The 16,615-nt window shown below is 43.6% G+C and overlaps 1 protein-coding gene across 1 annotated transcript in view; it reads right to left on the reverse strand.

Annotated features, from left to right (window-relative positions):
• Positions 1–14,304, reverse strand: part of HIPK1 (homeodomain interacting protein kinase 1) — a 139,853-nt gene extending 125,549 nt beyond the window's left edge. The window contains 1 exon segment of the mRNA XM_068266186.1: positions 13,853–14,304. The gene's annotated coding sequence lies outside the window, so the exon portion shown is untranslated.
• Positions 14,305–16,615: the final 2,311 nt, after the last annotated feature.

The following is a 16,615-nucleotide window of genomic DNA, read 5'->3' on the forward strand; positions in this document are numbered from 1 at the left end:
CACTTTTTTGCACCCTAACTGCGCTAAGGGGCCCAAAGTCCAATGAGTACCTTTAGGATTTCACAGGTCATTTTGAGAAATTTCGTTTCAAGACTACTCCTCACGGTTTAGGGCCCCTAAAATGCCAGGACAGTATAGGAACCCCACAAATTACCCCATTTTAGGCAGAAGACACCCCAAGGTATTCAGTTAGGAGTATAGTGAGTTCATAGAAGATTTTATTTTTTTTGTCACAAGTTAGCGGAAATTGATTTTTATTGTTTTTTTTCACAAAGTGTCATTTTCCTCTAACTAGTGACAAAAAATAAAATCTTCTATGAACTCACCATACTCCTAACTGAATACCTTGGGGTGTCTTCTTTCTAAAATGTGGTCATTTGTGGGGTTCCTATACTGTCCTGGCATTTTAGGGGCCCTAAACCGTGAGGAGTAGTCATGAAACGAAATTTCTCAAAATGACCTGTGAAATCATAAAGGTACTCATTGGACTTTGGGCCCCTTAGCGCAGTTAGGGTGCAAAAAAGTGCCACACATGTGGTATCGCCATACTCAGGAGAAGTAGTATAATGTGTTTTGCGGTGTATTTTTACATATACCCATGCTGGGTGGGAGAAATATCTCTGTAAATGGACAATTGTGTGTAAAAAAATCTAAATATTGTCATTTACAGAGATATTTCTCCCACCCAGCATGGGTATATGTAAAAATACACCCCAAAACACATACTACTTCTCCCGAGTACAGCGATACCACATGTGTGGCACTTTTTTTGCACCCTAACTGCGCTAAGGGGCCCAAATTCCAATGAGTACCTTTAGGATTTCACAGGTCATTTTGAGACGGTTTAGGGCGCCTAAAATGCCAGGGCAGTATAGGAACACCACAAATGACCCCATTGTAGAAAGAAGACACCCCAAGGTATTCCGTTAGGAGTATGGTGAGTTCATAGAAGCTTTTATTTTTTTGTCACAAGTTAGCGGAAATTGATTTTTATTGTTTTTTTTCACAAAGTGTCATTTTCCGCTAACTTGTGACAAAAAGTAAAATCTTCTATGAACTCACCATACTCCTAACGGAATACCTTGGGGTGTCTTCTTTCTATAATGGGGTCATTTGTGGTGTTCCTATACTGCCCTGGCATTTTAGGGGTCCTAAACCGTGAGGAGTAGTCTTGAAACCAAATGTCTCAAAATGACCTGTGAAATCCTAAAGGTACTCATTGGACTTTGGGCCCCTTAGCGCAGTTAGGGTGCAAAAAAGTGCCACACGTGGTATCGCTGTACTCGGGAGAAGTAGTATAATGTGTTTTGGGGTGTATTTTTACACATACCTATGCTGGGTGGGAGAAATATCTTTGTAAATGGACAGTTGTGTGTAAAAAAAAAAAAAAAATCTAAAAAAAATCTAATTTACAGAGATATTTCTCCCACCCAGCATGGGTATGTGTAAAAATACACCCCAAAACACAATACTATTTCTCCTGAGTACGGCGATACCACATGTGTGACACTTTTTTGCAGCCTAGGTGCGCTAAGGGGCCCAAAGTCCTATGAGCACCTTTAGGCTTTACAGGGGTGCTTACAATTTAGCACCCCCAAAATGCCAGGACAGTAAACACACCCCACAAATGACCCCATTTTGGAAAGTAGACATCCCAAAGTGTTCAGAGAGGGGCATGGTGAGTCTGTGGCAGATTTCATTTTTTTTTGTCACAAGTTAGCAGAAATGGAAACTTTATTATTAATTTTTTGTCACAAAGTGTCATTTTCCGCTTACTTGTGACAAAAAATAATATCTTCTATGAACTCACTATGCCTCTCAGTGAATACTTTGGGATGTCTTCTTTCCAAAATGGGGTCATTTGGGGGGATATTTATACTATCCTGGAATTTTAGCCCCTCATGAAACATGACAGGGGGTCAGAAAAATCAGAGATGCTGGAAAATGGGAAAATTCACTTTTTGCACCATAGTTTGTAAACGCTATAACTTTTACCCAAACCAATAAATATAGGCTGAATGGGTTTTTTTTAATCAAAAACATGTTTGTTCACATTTTTCGTGCTGCATGTATACAGAAATTTTACTTTATTTGAAAAATGTTAGCACAGAAAGTTAAAAAAATCATTTTTTTGCCAAAATTCATGTCTTTTTTGATGAATATAATAAAAAGTACAAATGGCAGCAGCAATCAAATAGCACCAAAAGAAAGCTTTATTAGTGACAAGAAAAGGAGGTAAAATTTGTTTGGGTGGTAAGTTGTATAACCGAGCAATAAACAGTTATAACTGCAGCGGTCTGAATTGTAAAAAATGGCCTGGTCTTTAGGGGGGTTTAGCACTGCAGTCTTCAAGTGGTTAAAAAAATACTGATCTAAAAATCTAAAATATAGAGGGCGGCATTGCAGACAGTGATGCGTAGTAACGGGAAGTTTAGCTCTTTTCAATGAATTGATTCATTCAAATCAATTTATTAAAAACAACCAAATCATGAACCAAAGCAGGAAGTAGAAGAAGGAGTGGGTAAGCACTTGCCGCTGCTATACATTGTAACAAGTTTTGCGGAAACTAGCTGGAGGGGTAGCAGGGATGGGGGACACAGGTTGGGGGGGGGGGTGAAGTCGTCCCCTCCGCACCGCTTTACTTTTTTTTTGGGGGGGGGGGGGGGGGGGATACCAATTAGATCTCTGTTGTAGCAGGCAGCTGACATAGCTGAGGGGTCAATTAACTTGTGCTTAGTCGCAGATGAGGTGGAATTAGATAGGTTCAACTATCTAAACCCATACAGGGTACATTTCTAAAGGTTTTCCTTCTGTCCTGTACAAGAATTCAGGTCCACTTTAAGTTCATTAGGGTGAATTCAACAAACTGCTTAATTTTACTGACACAATTAGAGGTTAATACAGGAAACACAAACTGTGCAATAACTGCTCTGCAAAGAAAAAAAAACTATCAGCTTACCTAAATGATGAAACAGAAAATAACTTCCGTGCAAAGTGAAGAATGTACCAACCACTTATTACAGGATACAAGTTATACAAAATATGAGCACTTGAAATGGCACACAAGTATAAACTACTTTCAATAAAGTATAAAAAAAAAAAAAAAAAAAAAAAAAAAAAGACAAATGAAAAGTTTGTAGATGTAATACAAAACCTATCAGTAGCATTTCCACTGCAATTGGTCTCTTATGCTGGGCATACATGGCTTGTTTTTGAGCCATTAAGATGGCTTGATAATTTCCGACATGTCTGATCTCCCGCTCGATCATGTCGCCGCTCGATTCTGGATTGCAGTGAATGGAAAAAGATAAAAACAAGTGGAGCATAAAAGAACTGACTGCGGAATCGAGTAGTGAAACGATCAAATGGGAGAATCGAGCTGCAACAACAAGCTATGTATGCCCAGCATTATACTCAACTGCCTCCCAGAATCTCAATAACCTGAGAGATAAAAATACTACTCACAACTACTTGAGGACCGTAGGCTTACACCCCGCCTAGTGACAAGGCTATTTTTTTTTACAATTTAGGCCACTGCAGCTCAATTTAGGCCGTACAACTCTGCCTCCCTGTTTAAATTTGATTTTAATAAAGTTCACCATTTATCTTTTACTTTATGACCAGCCTCCCCTCTCCCCAGCCAATTACTGCGATGAGCCTATGACAGACGATCGCTCGTGCCTCCCAGGGGGACAGCCGTGCCACATGGCTGTCCCCAGTACAGCGCTGCCATAGATCACATCGCTGTACAGTGCAAATAGACGGCGGTTTTGCAGTCTAACAGTATCCTAGCGACGATCGCCGCTGGGAGATTGATGACGGTGCAGAGCTCCCGCAAAACCCCGCCCCATGACTTCACGCTAATTGGCGTTTAGTGGTCCTGGGGCTGCCGCCACGTCCACGCCAATTGGCGTGGAGCGGTCGTATAGCAGTTAAAAGTGGACCCGAGCTCTTGTAAAGAAACAGGGCTGTGGAGTCGGTACAAAAATCCACCAACTCCTCAGGATAGGATTCCACCAACTCCTCTAATTTGCAAATTACAATTTTGTTGATTGAAAGTATGTAAAATGAATTGCATCACTTAACTGCCAACGCTTAGGAATTTTAAAATACAACTGAAGTGAGGGGCATATGGAGGCTGCCATGTTTATTCCCTTTTAAACCATACCAGTTACCTGGCTAGCCGGCTGATCTTCTACCTCTAAAGCCCCATTCACACTTAGAAACGCAAAACGCAGGCGATTTTTGCCGGCGTTTTCCTTAAGTGATCTTTCCGCGATTTCAAGCGGGGAAAAAAAAAATCACCGAACACTGCACCGATTTTGCCGTGATCGCGTTTAGCGCTTCTATAGCACTGAAACGTTATCGCTGGGAAATCACCTGAGAATGGTGCAGGCGACGCGTTTGCGTTTTTAATTACAGTTTAAATTCATTAGGAGCGCGTTGAGTCCGACAGGAGAAAAGCGCTATACAAATGTTCGGATTATTATTATTATTATTGGGAGTCCGAGCATTTTCTCCCAACTCAGACTCCAGGTACCCAAAAATTGCCCTGACTCCGACTCCACAACCCTGAAAAGAACAAACTGAAAAAACTGTTTATTCCACATATAAATGCTATAGAAACCAGCTGCACTGAGCTGTGTTTATTTAGATACAGTTGAGTGTAACAAGTTTTAATTAGTAGGCATGACCCTCAGCTCCAAGGCACTGGTCAGAGCTGGCTGTACAGTAAAGACCGATTCTTTATCCCTTCCTTAGCTCCCTGATAGTTCATCCAGTAAAATCTTTGCAGCAGTTTTGCCACTCGATTTCTGATAGAAGTGAATGGAAAGAGAAGCGGAAGAGAATCGAGCACCAAAAACGTATCATGTATTCCAAGCATAAGGGCCCATTCACACTGGAGAGATTAGCGGCAGTTTACCACTAGTGCTTTTCAAAGAGTTAAGGTAGCCATACACTGGTCGATTTGCCATTAGATCGACCGGCTGAACGATCCCTATCTGATCGAATCTGATCAGAGAGGGATCGTATGGCTGCCTTTACTGCAAACAGATTGTGAATCGGTTTCAGCCTGAAACCGATCACAATCTGTTGAGCTGCTCCTGCCGCCTGTCCCCCCCCCCGTATACATTACCTAAAGCTGGCTCCGGGTCCTCTTCTCCGCGCTGCACCCCGCACCGCATCCCAGCGTACACTGTGTCACTATTTGAACTTCCTGGTCACTGCAGTGACACAGGAAGCTGATGTACGCTGGGATGGAAGCAGGAACAGAGCGGAGAAGATGCCCGGGAGCCAGCGTCAGGTAATGTATACCTGATCGGATCGGCCGCCGCTAGCGACGCGCTCCTTACCTGCGGGCGATCGACGGTATTTTTCCGCACGGCGCAATCGACGGACCGATCCGATTTCGGGAGGAAATCGGATCGGCGGGTGCGTTTAGCGCGAACGATTGGCAGCAGATTCGATCCCAGTGATCGAATCTGCTGTCGAAACGGCCGCAAATCGGGCCAGTGTATGGCCAGCTTAAGTGTAATTTAAAGAGAGTCTGAAGCCAGATTAAAAATGGCATTTTAGCTAATATTCAACAGGGGCGTGTTTGCCCCTGCTAAAACGCCGCTATCCCGTGGCATAACGAGGGGTCTTTACCCCCCAAATCCCCCCTGCTAACTCCGGGGAGCGCTTCTGTATGAGGCCGGGCTATGAGCTGCAGCCCTGCCTCACACGTGTCTATCAGCTGCGGATCTCCGCCTCTCCCCTGCCCCTCTCAGTCTGCCTTCGCTGAGAGGGCCGGGGGAGAGGCGGAGATCCGCCGCTGATAGATGCGTGTGAGGCAGGGCTGCAGCTCATAGCCCGGCCTAACACGGAAGCGCTTAAGGCAGCAAAATCCACGACCAAGTTGGTCGTGGATTTTGCAGGGGGGAATTAGGGGGTAAAGACCCCTCGTTATGCCGCGGCATAGCGACGTTTTAGCAGGGGCAAACATGCCTCACATGTATATAAAGGTAAAAAACATTTTTAATCTGGCTTCAGACTCTACCGCAGTGATCTCACTGCCACGATTGCCGGCGATTTGCATTAAATGAAAACGCGGTGTATGCATCAATTTTTTGCTATTTGAGTAATCACGACTGCAATGTAAAAAAAAAAAGTGCCAATAGAGCGATCGCTCAAAAATACAGTGGAAAAAAATCAGTCTTATCACCTGAACGACAGTCTGTACACACGCCCGATTTGGCGTGCGGACGACTGGACGGGACGTTCAAACGACCCGTCGTTCGGAAAAATCTGACGTGTGTATGGGTCTTAACGTCAGAAACACCTGATCTGCTGCATGCTTGTTCGGGGTTAATGGCCCAAAGTACCAAGAAGCAGAGGATCAACAGGATATCCAGGCAACTGGTATCGCTTAAAAAGAAAATAAATATGGCAGCATCCATATACCTTTCACTTCAGGTGTCCTTTAAGCCCATGCTGAAGTGGATAAGAAGTGTGGGGTGAAGTTAGGCTGGAGCTTCTATGTAAATCTAAACTTAAAGAGAACCCGAGGCGGGGTTCTTCCATCGACATCCATATACATAGGCTGGGCCTGTCTATAGAGCCCAGCCTCTGTTGCTGGTTAGTTTCTTTCAAAGGCCCCCCCGCGCGCTGTCAGACTCCATAAAAACACAGCTGCGCTGGCGACACGCAGCGTGTTGCAGCCGGCTGTGTTTATCTCACTAATGTCAGTCTCGCCGCTCACCCGCCCACGTCCCTTCCCTCGCCGCTGATTGGAGGGAAAGGACCGGAGCGATTCAGGAGGCGGGGAGCAGCCGAGACTGACAGTAGTGAGGTAAACACAGCCGCATAGCATGGCTGTGTTTTATGGGGTCTGACAGCGCGCAGGGGGGGCTTTGGAGGGAACTAACTAGCAACAGAGGCTGGGCTCTATAGACAGACCCGGCCTCTGTATATGGATTGCGATGGAAGAACCCCGCCTCGGGTTTTCATTAAGCCATGAAATGAGGGGGGGAAAAAAAAGTAAGCAGCACAAGATCTATGCAAGAAAACAGATGTGCACGCCAGATCACCTAATAACAGGTACACAGACTCCAAACTTCACTTCTCAGTATCCAGAAGCACAGAACGATAAAAGTTACAAGTTTACAAATGTTCAATTACATAATGTGTTGGTCCAACATAATCTCTTAGCTCCACCCACCCTCTTGACCACAGCCAAGGAAATTACTGTGTAGTGGTCCAATCCTCCCCCCTTCAGATAATGAAATCAACCCACCCATACCTCATCACTCCTCTCCCCCCCCCCCCCCACTGAAACTGAAAAGGGGAGGCCAAAAGTGCAGAAAATCCTGGAATGATAGGCAGTTCCCTTATAGACTATGTGAAATAGCATCACATACTTGCATGGCAGAGAAGAGGGCCAGGAGCAGATGTGCATACCAGGCAACTGAGCACCACCCCAAAAAATTTTTTAAAAAAATATTATATCCACCCCACAACAACCAGTTTGTAAGTTCCCGGCAGTGTTGTGCACGCGCCCCAATGCATAGTGGGAAGTTCTAGTCCATGTCGGCCAGAAAAGCTCTGTAAATTGAGCATGCATTGCTGCACTTTAACAGCGCTGACGTGAACTGTTTGTGGAGAAGATGGCACATACCAAACGGAGGGGGGGGGGGGGGGGGTTGGGGGTTAATGACAAAGAAGCACCCTGTAAGTAAGTAATAAAGGGCCTCCCAACACCCCCCCCCCTCCCCTTTATAGCACACTCAAAAAGTGGACCTTACATACACAACAGCATAATGACCTTCAAACAAATACATTTGTCACATGGATTCATGGAAGCAGACAAATTATTCATAGCCTGTGCATTTAAATGGGCTTATCTGCCATGGCAGTCATGTGACACAGGGGATAAGCCAATTTGAAAGCACAGGCTGTAAACAATATGTCTGCTTCCATGAATCGGGAAGTAGAAACTGTTCAGATTTATTTTAAGATTTATATCAGCTTTAACAAATAATTGTTTGTTTTGTTTAAAGAGACACTGAAACGAAAAAAAAAACTGATATTATGATTTGTATGTGTAGTACAGCTAAGAAATAAAACATTAAGATCAGATACATCAGTCTAATTGTTTCCAGTACAGGAAGAGTTGAGAAACTCCAGTTATCTCTATGCAAACAAGGCATTAAGCTCTCCGACTAAGTTAGGGCTGGTTCAGACGGACGTCTGCGTGGCGTCGCGTCTAGGGGCGTTGCGGCGGCTGCGCGGTCAGGCTTTCAGTACCCTTCGCTCGCGTCGTGATGCGGTCGCGTTTTTTTCTTCCCCTAGGGGAACATTAGTCGTCGCGGTTGGCCGCTCCCTGGAAGCAACATGTCGATTCCAGGGGCAGCCCGAACGCTCGCGAAAATCGGGACCCGAACGCCACGTTCGGGTAAAAGCGCGCAAAAGCTCGGTGTAAACGCTCCCATTCACTTGAATGGGAGCGTTTACCGCGACGCTCCGAACGCTTGCGGTAAACGGTCCGCAAGCGTCCGTCTGAACCAGCCCTTAGTCGTGGAGAGGGCTGTTATCTGACTATTATCTCAACTGTTCCTGGATATTTACTTTTACTCTGCTAGAGGAGAGGTCATTACTTCACAGACTGCTCTGAAAGACTCATTTTGAATGCTGAGTGTTGTGTAATCTGCACATATTAGAGAATGATGCAATGTTAGGAAAAAACACTATATACCTGAAAATAAAAGTATGAGAATAGTTTCTTTGCTGCTAATCTAGTAATTATTCATAGTACACAACCAATTCATTACATCATTTTTTTTTCGCTTCAGTGTCTCTTTAAAAGGATACCCCAACTGAAATGTGACATAATGAGATAGACATGTGTATGTACAGTGCCTAGCACACAGATAACTATGCTGTGTTCCTTTTTTTTCTTTCTCTGCCTGAAAGAGTTAAATATCAGGTATGTAAGTGGCTGACTCAGTCCTGACAGACAGGAAGTGACTACAGTGTGGCCCTCACTGATAAGAAATTCCAACTATAAAACACTTTCCTAGCAGAAAATGGCTTCTGAGAGCAAGAAAGAGGTAAAAAGGGGGAATTTCTTATCAGTGAGGGTCACACTGTAGTCACTTCCTGTCTGAGTCAGGACTGAGTCAGCCACTTACATACCTGATATTTAACTCTTTCAGGCAGAGAAAGAAAAAAAGGAACACAGCATAGTTATCTGTGTGCTAGGCACTGTACATACACATGTCTATCTCATTATGTCACATTTCAGTTGTGGTATCCTTTAAAGGTTATTATGCTGTTGTGTATCTTTTAGAGCAGAGAGGAGTTCTGAGTTCAGGTCCCCTTAGAATGTGCTCAGTTCCCTTTACTTTCACTGGAATCTCTCCTGGCATAGAAGCTGCCATGTTCCCCCCTCCCCTTCTCACATTCCTTATTTACAGAAGTCAGAGATGCTATCTTGACACATACAATGTCTTTGAAGAAACAGTCCTAATTACTCACTCCCTGATGAAAATGCTTTGTTTACCTCTTGGTAATTAGCTTAATAAAACAATTAGGTTCCTGAAGGAAGGGGACTGTCGGGCAGGCCTGCTGAAACAGGCTAATAAAACTACTTTGAATGTAAAATACAAGGTAAAATGAAAGTTTATTTTAATAATGAAACAGATTGTCGGCATGCATTTTTCATGTGCTATAGAAATGTCCAGAGTGATAAAAAAAAAGGTGCCCGGTTCACTTTAAGAGCTGGGGGTGTACTTTTGAAATAAAATAAAAAAAATTGCTGAGTTGCTCATTTCCCTTTAACACTTAAAATTACTACTTATGAGAAATGTTAAATAAGTAAATTTACAAACACCCCGTCTCAGAACACATGCATTGTAGATTGCTTACTTCCTATGCAGCTGTTACTTACTGTAGGCATCGCATCAGTTTGACCATATTGAAAAACTTGCAAGGTTTAGGACAAGTATATTTTCTCAAAAAGAGGTGAGGGGAATTCTCAAGTAGTAGTTTGTTTTATTTTTCTACTTGCTGAGTAACAGTGGGACAGTACAGCTGCCAGATTAGTGGTACATAAGTAGAGAGGCCAATCAGCCTACCATATTTGTGGAGATTCTAGCCAAGGACTAATTTGAAAAGCATAAAGGAGAACTGAATATCTATCGAGATGAGATGGACAAGCCACCGGACATTCAGAAAATTGCAGTGGCAACCAATTAACACTCGGGGTGCACATTTCCACCACAGCAATAACATGCATTGCAATTTTTACCAAAGCACAGTCGCACTGCCTGCTGCAGTTTTTATGTGATGGCACGCACAATATAAACTCTATAGGAGCACATGAAAAGCAATGTACTATGGATTTACATGCAATTGCCCTAAGCACCATTAAACCCCTCCCCCTAGTCTCCCAAAATATATGCATCTTTAATATAACGACGTATATCCAGGAGCACCAATAAAGGCACAATAAGAAGGTGTGCCAAGGTCTTCACCCATGTACCAAGCGGTCACCACAGCAAAGTTGTGGCCAGATAACGAGCGACTTGACAAAGGCTTTTTGGCCGAAACAGCGGGCTGTCGTTGCTGTTATTTTTGATGCTGCAATAAATATATAAAGCTATAAATACTCAGCGTGGTGCCAGTCTTTTGAAGAACTTTGCATCTTCAATAAGAATGTTATCCAATGAAAGTTTTTGCCTCCTTTTGTGCATGCAATTCACGCTTTGCTGATCACCAGCTCAAGCAAAGTGATGAGTCACACCTAATCCTATGGAATTAGTCTCACTGCGATTGCGATTATCGCCTATCACAAACGTGCTGCATGTAGCATTTTCGCAACGATTGTGTTGTGATTCTCATTCACTAGATTGAAAAAAAAAAAATAAATAAAATCACAAAACGCAATCCCCTGGAAAAGTAATGCAAAAATAAATAAATAAATAAATTAAATAAATCACAATTGCAATTGAATGCAGCCTTGTAGGATTTCACAAAATTTGACACTGTATAGTCCTTACACTCAGATTAAAGTGGACCTGAACTCAGAGGATCTTCTCTGCTCTAAAATATACACAACATAATAACCTTTACAGAAAAACATGTGTTACAGCCGATACAAATCCTACAATAAATCTTCACTGTTTCTACTTCCTGCTTTAACCACTTAAGCCCAAAGGGTTGACATTTTTTTACATCCGAGCAACTTTCACCCCCCATTCATTTGCCAATAACTTTATCACTACTCATCACAATTAATTGATCTATATCTTGTTTTTTCCGCCACCAATTAGGCTTTCTGTGGGTGGTACATTTTGCTAAGAGCCACTTTACTGTAAATGCATTTTAACAGGAAGAATAAGAAAAAAAAATGGAAAAAATTCATTATTTCTCAGTTTTCAGCCATTATAGTTTTAAAATAATACATGCCTCCATAATTAAAACTCACGTATTGTATTTGCCCATATGCCCCGGGTATTTCACCGTTAAAATTATGTCCCTATCACAATGTATGGCGACAATATTTTATTTGGAAATAAAGGTGCATTTTTTCCGTTTTGCGTCCATCACTGTTTAGAAGCCCATAATTTATTAAATCATATTGATATACTCCTTTGACATGCATATTTAAAAAGTTCAGACCCTTAGGTAACTATTTATGTTTTTTTTTTATTGTAATTTTTTTTTTTTTTTTTTTTTTTTTTTTAATTTAAACTTGTATGTGGGTATTTTTTGGTGTGGGAGGTAAACAGGGGTTTTTTTTATATATTTATATGTTTAATTTGATTTTTTTTTTTTTTTTACAGGTGTAATTTGCTATTTGGCCACAAGATGGCCAGGATCAAAAAGTCCTGGGAGCGATCGATCTCGCTCCCAGGCAGAAGAAAGGAGCCCAGAGCTCAGAAAAGCCGCAGCATCTGAAGAGACGCTGTCGGCTTTTCTCCGGGGGGGTCCGATCAGCGAAAGGGATTTATAATCCCTTTCACTGATCGGTAATCTAGCGGCCAGCAGCGGGGGCACGCACGGGGGGGGGGGGGGGCCGCGGGAGCGCGCGCGACCCGCGGGAGTGCGCGCAGCCCAACTGGACGAGAAATCTCGTCCAGTTGGGCTTAAGTGGTTAATAGAAGCAGACATATTGTTAACATTCTGTGCTTTCAAATGACCTTATTTGCCATCTCTGCCATGGCTGTCAGCTAACACAGGGGATAGATGAAATTTCAACTTGTGATTAGACACAGATGAGGGAGAATTAGGCTAAACTCTCTAAATACATACAGGGTGCATTTTTCTAGGGTTTTCCTTCTGCCCTGTGCAAGAGTTCAGGTCCACATTAAGGCCTCTTTCACAGTACGACGTTAAAGTCACACGTTAGAAAATTTTCTAACGCAGACTAACGCACAGCAATACAAAGTCTGTGCAACATTCACAGTGCACACGTTGCGTTGTGTGTAACGTGTAGCAATATTTAGAAAGTGCTGCATGCTGTGCGTTTAGCAATACATTAGCTGCGTTATGTGTGTTGCACATGCTCAGTAAGGTTTTAAAAAAAAAAAAAACGCATGCACAATTTTCATTCTATCAGTATGCGATGAAAACAAAGCACCGAGAGACAACGCAGTGCAAAATAACGCCCAATTTCATAACCTACAAGCGCTGCGTTAGGGGCATGTTGTGAGACTTTAACGTCGCATCAAACGCAACGTCCCACTGTGAAAGAGGCCTAAAAGCAATCCTGCAGCATTATGCTGGGAATACACAGGTTGATTCTGCGCCCGATCGTTTTGCATGCTCGATTCTCTTATCTTTTTTTCAATTCACTTCAATGAGAAATGGAGCGGCAAAATGATCGAACATGTCGGAAATTATCTATCAAGCCATCTTATCAGCTCAGAATTCAAGCAGTGTATTCCCAGCATAATGCTGCAGGATTGATTTCCATGTGGACCTAAACTCTTGCACAGAAGGAAAACAGAGAAATGCACCCTGTATGCATGTAGAGAGTTTAGCCTAAAGGTGCGTACACACGCCGGACTGGAGGCAACGACGCGTCCGTCGTTGCCTCCCGCTGGGTGGGCGTGCCAACGACAGTCCGGCGTGTGTACGCACTGTCGGCGGACTGATACGGCTGGTTCTGAGCGATCCGCCGGGCGGATCGCTCAGAAGCAGCCGTATCAGTCCGCCGACAGTGCGTACACACGCCGGACTGTCGTTGGCACGCCCACCCAGCGGGAGGCAACGACGGACCCGTCGTTGCCTCCAGTCCGGCGTGTGTACGCACCTTTATTCTCACTCATCTGTGTCTAATCACAAGTTGAAATTTCATCTCTCCCCTGTGTTAGCTGACAGCCATGGCAGAGAAGGTATTCTCAGCATTAAAGAGAAGAGCCATGGCTCAGTAGTGATAATGTGACGGGCTTATAAGTACTGTACTTGTGTACCAAGACATTGCTTATAAAGTTAAAAAAAAAAGTTGCCAGTCTTGCAAAACAAGTTAGTTGCAATCCAAGGTTTTACTGTACATGGAAATCATTGGACTTATAAATACAAATTCTAGCTGAAATGTACGACGGTTTCGGAGCATAAAGATACGGAGTGTGCCACAAGACAAGTGCAGTGCTGCTGCTAGACCTCCAGGAGTGATCCATGCCAGGCACACACTTCTGGCTGGACATTCATTCTACTCCCGGCTGGGAGTGTAAACATTACCGAGTACAGTCAGGGCAGCAGATCTGGCAGCACACTGCACGCCAGATGTAGCTATATATACACAGTCCCTGGGGATCACCAGAGCTGGCCGCTTCCACAGGGAGGGGTAGAGGGCAGCTATACTCACCGCTGGTGTACTGGGAGGCTCAGCCGCTAGTGAGAGGGGTTGCCGGGAAAGATCCGGAACCCCACCGCGGGTACATCATCAAACCCCGGAGAGGAAATCCTCCGTGCCCGCTCCGGGGCAACTCTTCAGCGTGGCCAGGTGTGAAGCCGAGCAGCTCGGGCTCCGCGGTGGGCCAGCTGCGTCACTTGTGGCCGCTGCTCAGGCCTGCCCTCCGCCAGTGTGGCCAGCGCTGTGCTATCAGGCCTCCCCTCTCCCCCGGTCTCCGATACTGGGAGGCACCGGACTCTCACACAGCGCACACACGAGAGGCTCCGAGTGCCGGCTTCCGGGGGATGAGGGGCGGCTGAGGATGAGGAAGACAAGGAGCAGTAGAGACGCCGGGAACCTTCTACGGCCAACGATACAGCCAGACCCGACAAATGGAAGCTAGAAACGCAAAACAGGCGTTACCAGTCGATCGGGAGGCCGTCTCTATGCTAATGAGAGTCTATCAGACGTCAGTAGAGCCAGAAAGATGAATTGGGCGTGGATTGTGAATTACGTCAATCCAAAGAGGACAACAACGGTAGAACACAGAGATGCGCCTGCGTTATAAAATGTACGTTTTGTCATGGATAGGAAGAAAGAAAAATATACGGGATCTTCTCAAAAAAATAGCATATTGTGATGAAGTTCATTATTTTCTGTAATGTACTGATAAACATTAGACTTTCATATATTTTAGATTCATTACACACAACTGAAGTAGTTCAAGCCTTTTAATGTTTTAATATTGATGATTTTGGCATACAGCTCATGAAAACCCAAATTTCCTATCTCAAAAAATTAGCATATTTCATCCGACCAATAAAAGAAAAGTGTTTTTAAAACAAAAAAGGTCAACCTTCAAATAATTATGTTCAGTTATGCATTCAATACTTGGTCGGGAATCCTTTTGCAGAAATGACTGCTTCAATGCAGCGTGGCATGGAGGCAATCAGCCTGTGGCACTGCTCAGGTGTTATGGAGGCCCAGGATGCTTCGATAGCGGCCTTAAGCTCATCCAGAGTGTTGGGTCTTGTGTCTCTCAACTTTCTCTTCACAATATCCCACAGATTATCTATGGGGTTCAGGTCAGGAGAGTTGGTGGGCCAATTGAGCACAGTAATACCATGGTCAGTAAACCATTTATCAGTGGTTTTGGCACTGTGAGCAGGTGCCAGGTCGTGCTGAAAAATGAAATCATCTCCATAAAGCTTTTCAGCAGATGGAAGCATTAACCCACTTTTGAACCAGAAACAGTGGCAGAAGCACATGCCCTGGGCTACAGAGAAGCAGCACTGGACTGTTGCTCCGTGGTCCAAAGTACTTTTTTCGGATGAAAGCAACTTTTACATGTCATTCGGAAATCAAGGTGCCAGAGTCTGGAGGAAGACTGGGGAGAGGGAAATGCCAAAATGCCTGAAGTCCAGTGTCAAGTACCCACAGTAAGTGATGGTCTGGGGTGCCATGTCAGCTGCTGGTGTTGGTCCACTGTGTTTTATCAAGGGCAGGGTCAATGCAGCTAGCTATCAGGAGATTTTGGAGCACTTCATGCTTCCATCTGCTGAAAAGCTTTATGGAGATGAAGATTTCATTTTTCAGCACAACCTGGCACCTGCTCACAGTGCCAAAACCACTGGTAAATGGTTTACTGACCATGGTATTACTGTGCTCAATTGGCCTGCCAACTCTCCTGACCTAAACCCCATAGAGAATCTGTGGGATATTGTGAAGAGAAAGTTGAGAGACAAGACCCAACACTCTGGATGAGCTTAAGGCCGCTATCGAAGCATCCTGGGCCTTCATAACACCTGAGCAGTGCCACAGGCTGATTGCCTCCATGCCACGCCGCATTGAAGCAGTCATTTCTGCAAAAGGATTCCCGACCAAGTATTGAGTGCATAACTGAACAATTATTTGAAGGTTGACCTTTTTTTTGTTTTAAAAACACTTTTCTTTTATTGGTCGGATGAAATATGCTAATTTTTTGAGATAAGAAATTTGGGTTTTCATGAGCTGTTTGCCAAAATCATCAATATTAAAACAATAAAAGGCTTGAACTACTTCAGTTGTGTGTAATGAATTTAAAATATATGAAAGTCTAATGTTTATCAGTACATTACAGAAAATAATGAACTTTATCACAATATTCTAATTTTTTGAGAAGATCCTGTATATAGTACGATAATTCTTCACGGTCAAGGTCTGGACAAACAGATATGATTAGCTATTAATATCCTTTACAATTTATAAAAAGGGCTAGCATTTTTCACAAACATGTACAATAAGTTCTTGGGGAGTTCATTTCAAAGCTTGTGCTTGAATGGGTGCCTGCCCAAGAGATCAAAAGTTAGAAAGCCCTTTAAAGGCCAACTGAAGTGAGAGGTATATGGAGGCTGACATTTATTTCCTTTTAAGCAATACCAGTTGCCTGGCTATCCTGCTGATCCTCTGCCTTTAAAGGTAGCCATACATCAGGCGACTTGGTGGCCGATCGACCATCCGATTTGATTATTATAATAGAATTGGATGAAAATCAGTGCTGCCAAGTGCATGCCCGACAATGCGACCAATTTCAGGCCTCTTGCACACTGCATGCATTTCCGATTTTTAAATCTGATTCAGTTTTTTAATCTTTATTGCATGCTGCGTTTTTTGATCTGTTTTTCTGTTGAACGTATTCAGGGAAAAATCGGAATTGAAAATCGGAAACTGAATCGTAATCAGAATCGGAAAACGGAT

This window comes from Hyperolius riggenbachi, chromosome 2 (genome assembly GCF_040937935.1).
Source record: "Hyperolius riggenbachi isolate aHypRig1 chromosome 2, aHypRig1.pri, whole genome shotgun sequence".
NCBI classification, from domain to species: Eukaryota; Metazoa; Chordata; class Amphibia; order Anura; family Hyperoliidae; genus Hyperolius; species Hyperolius riggenbachi.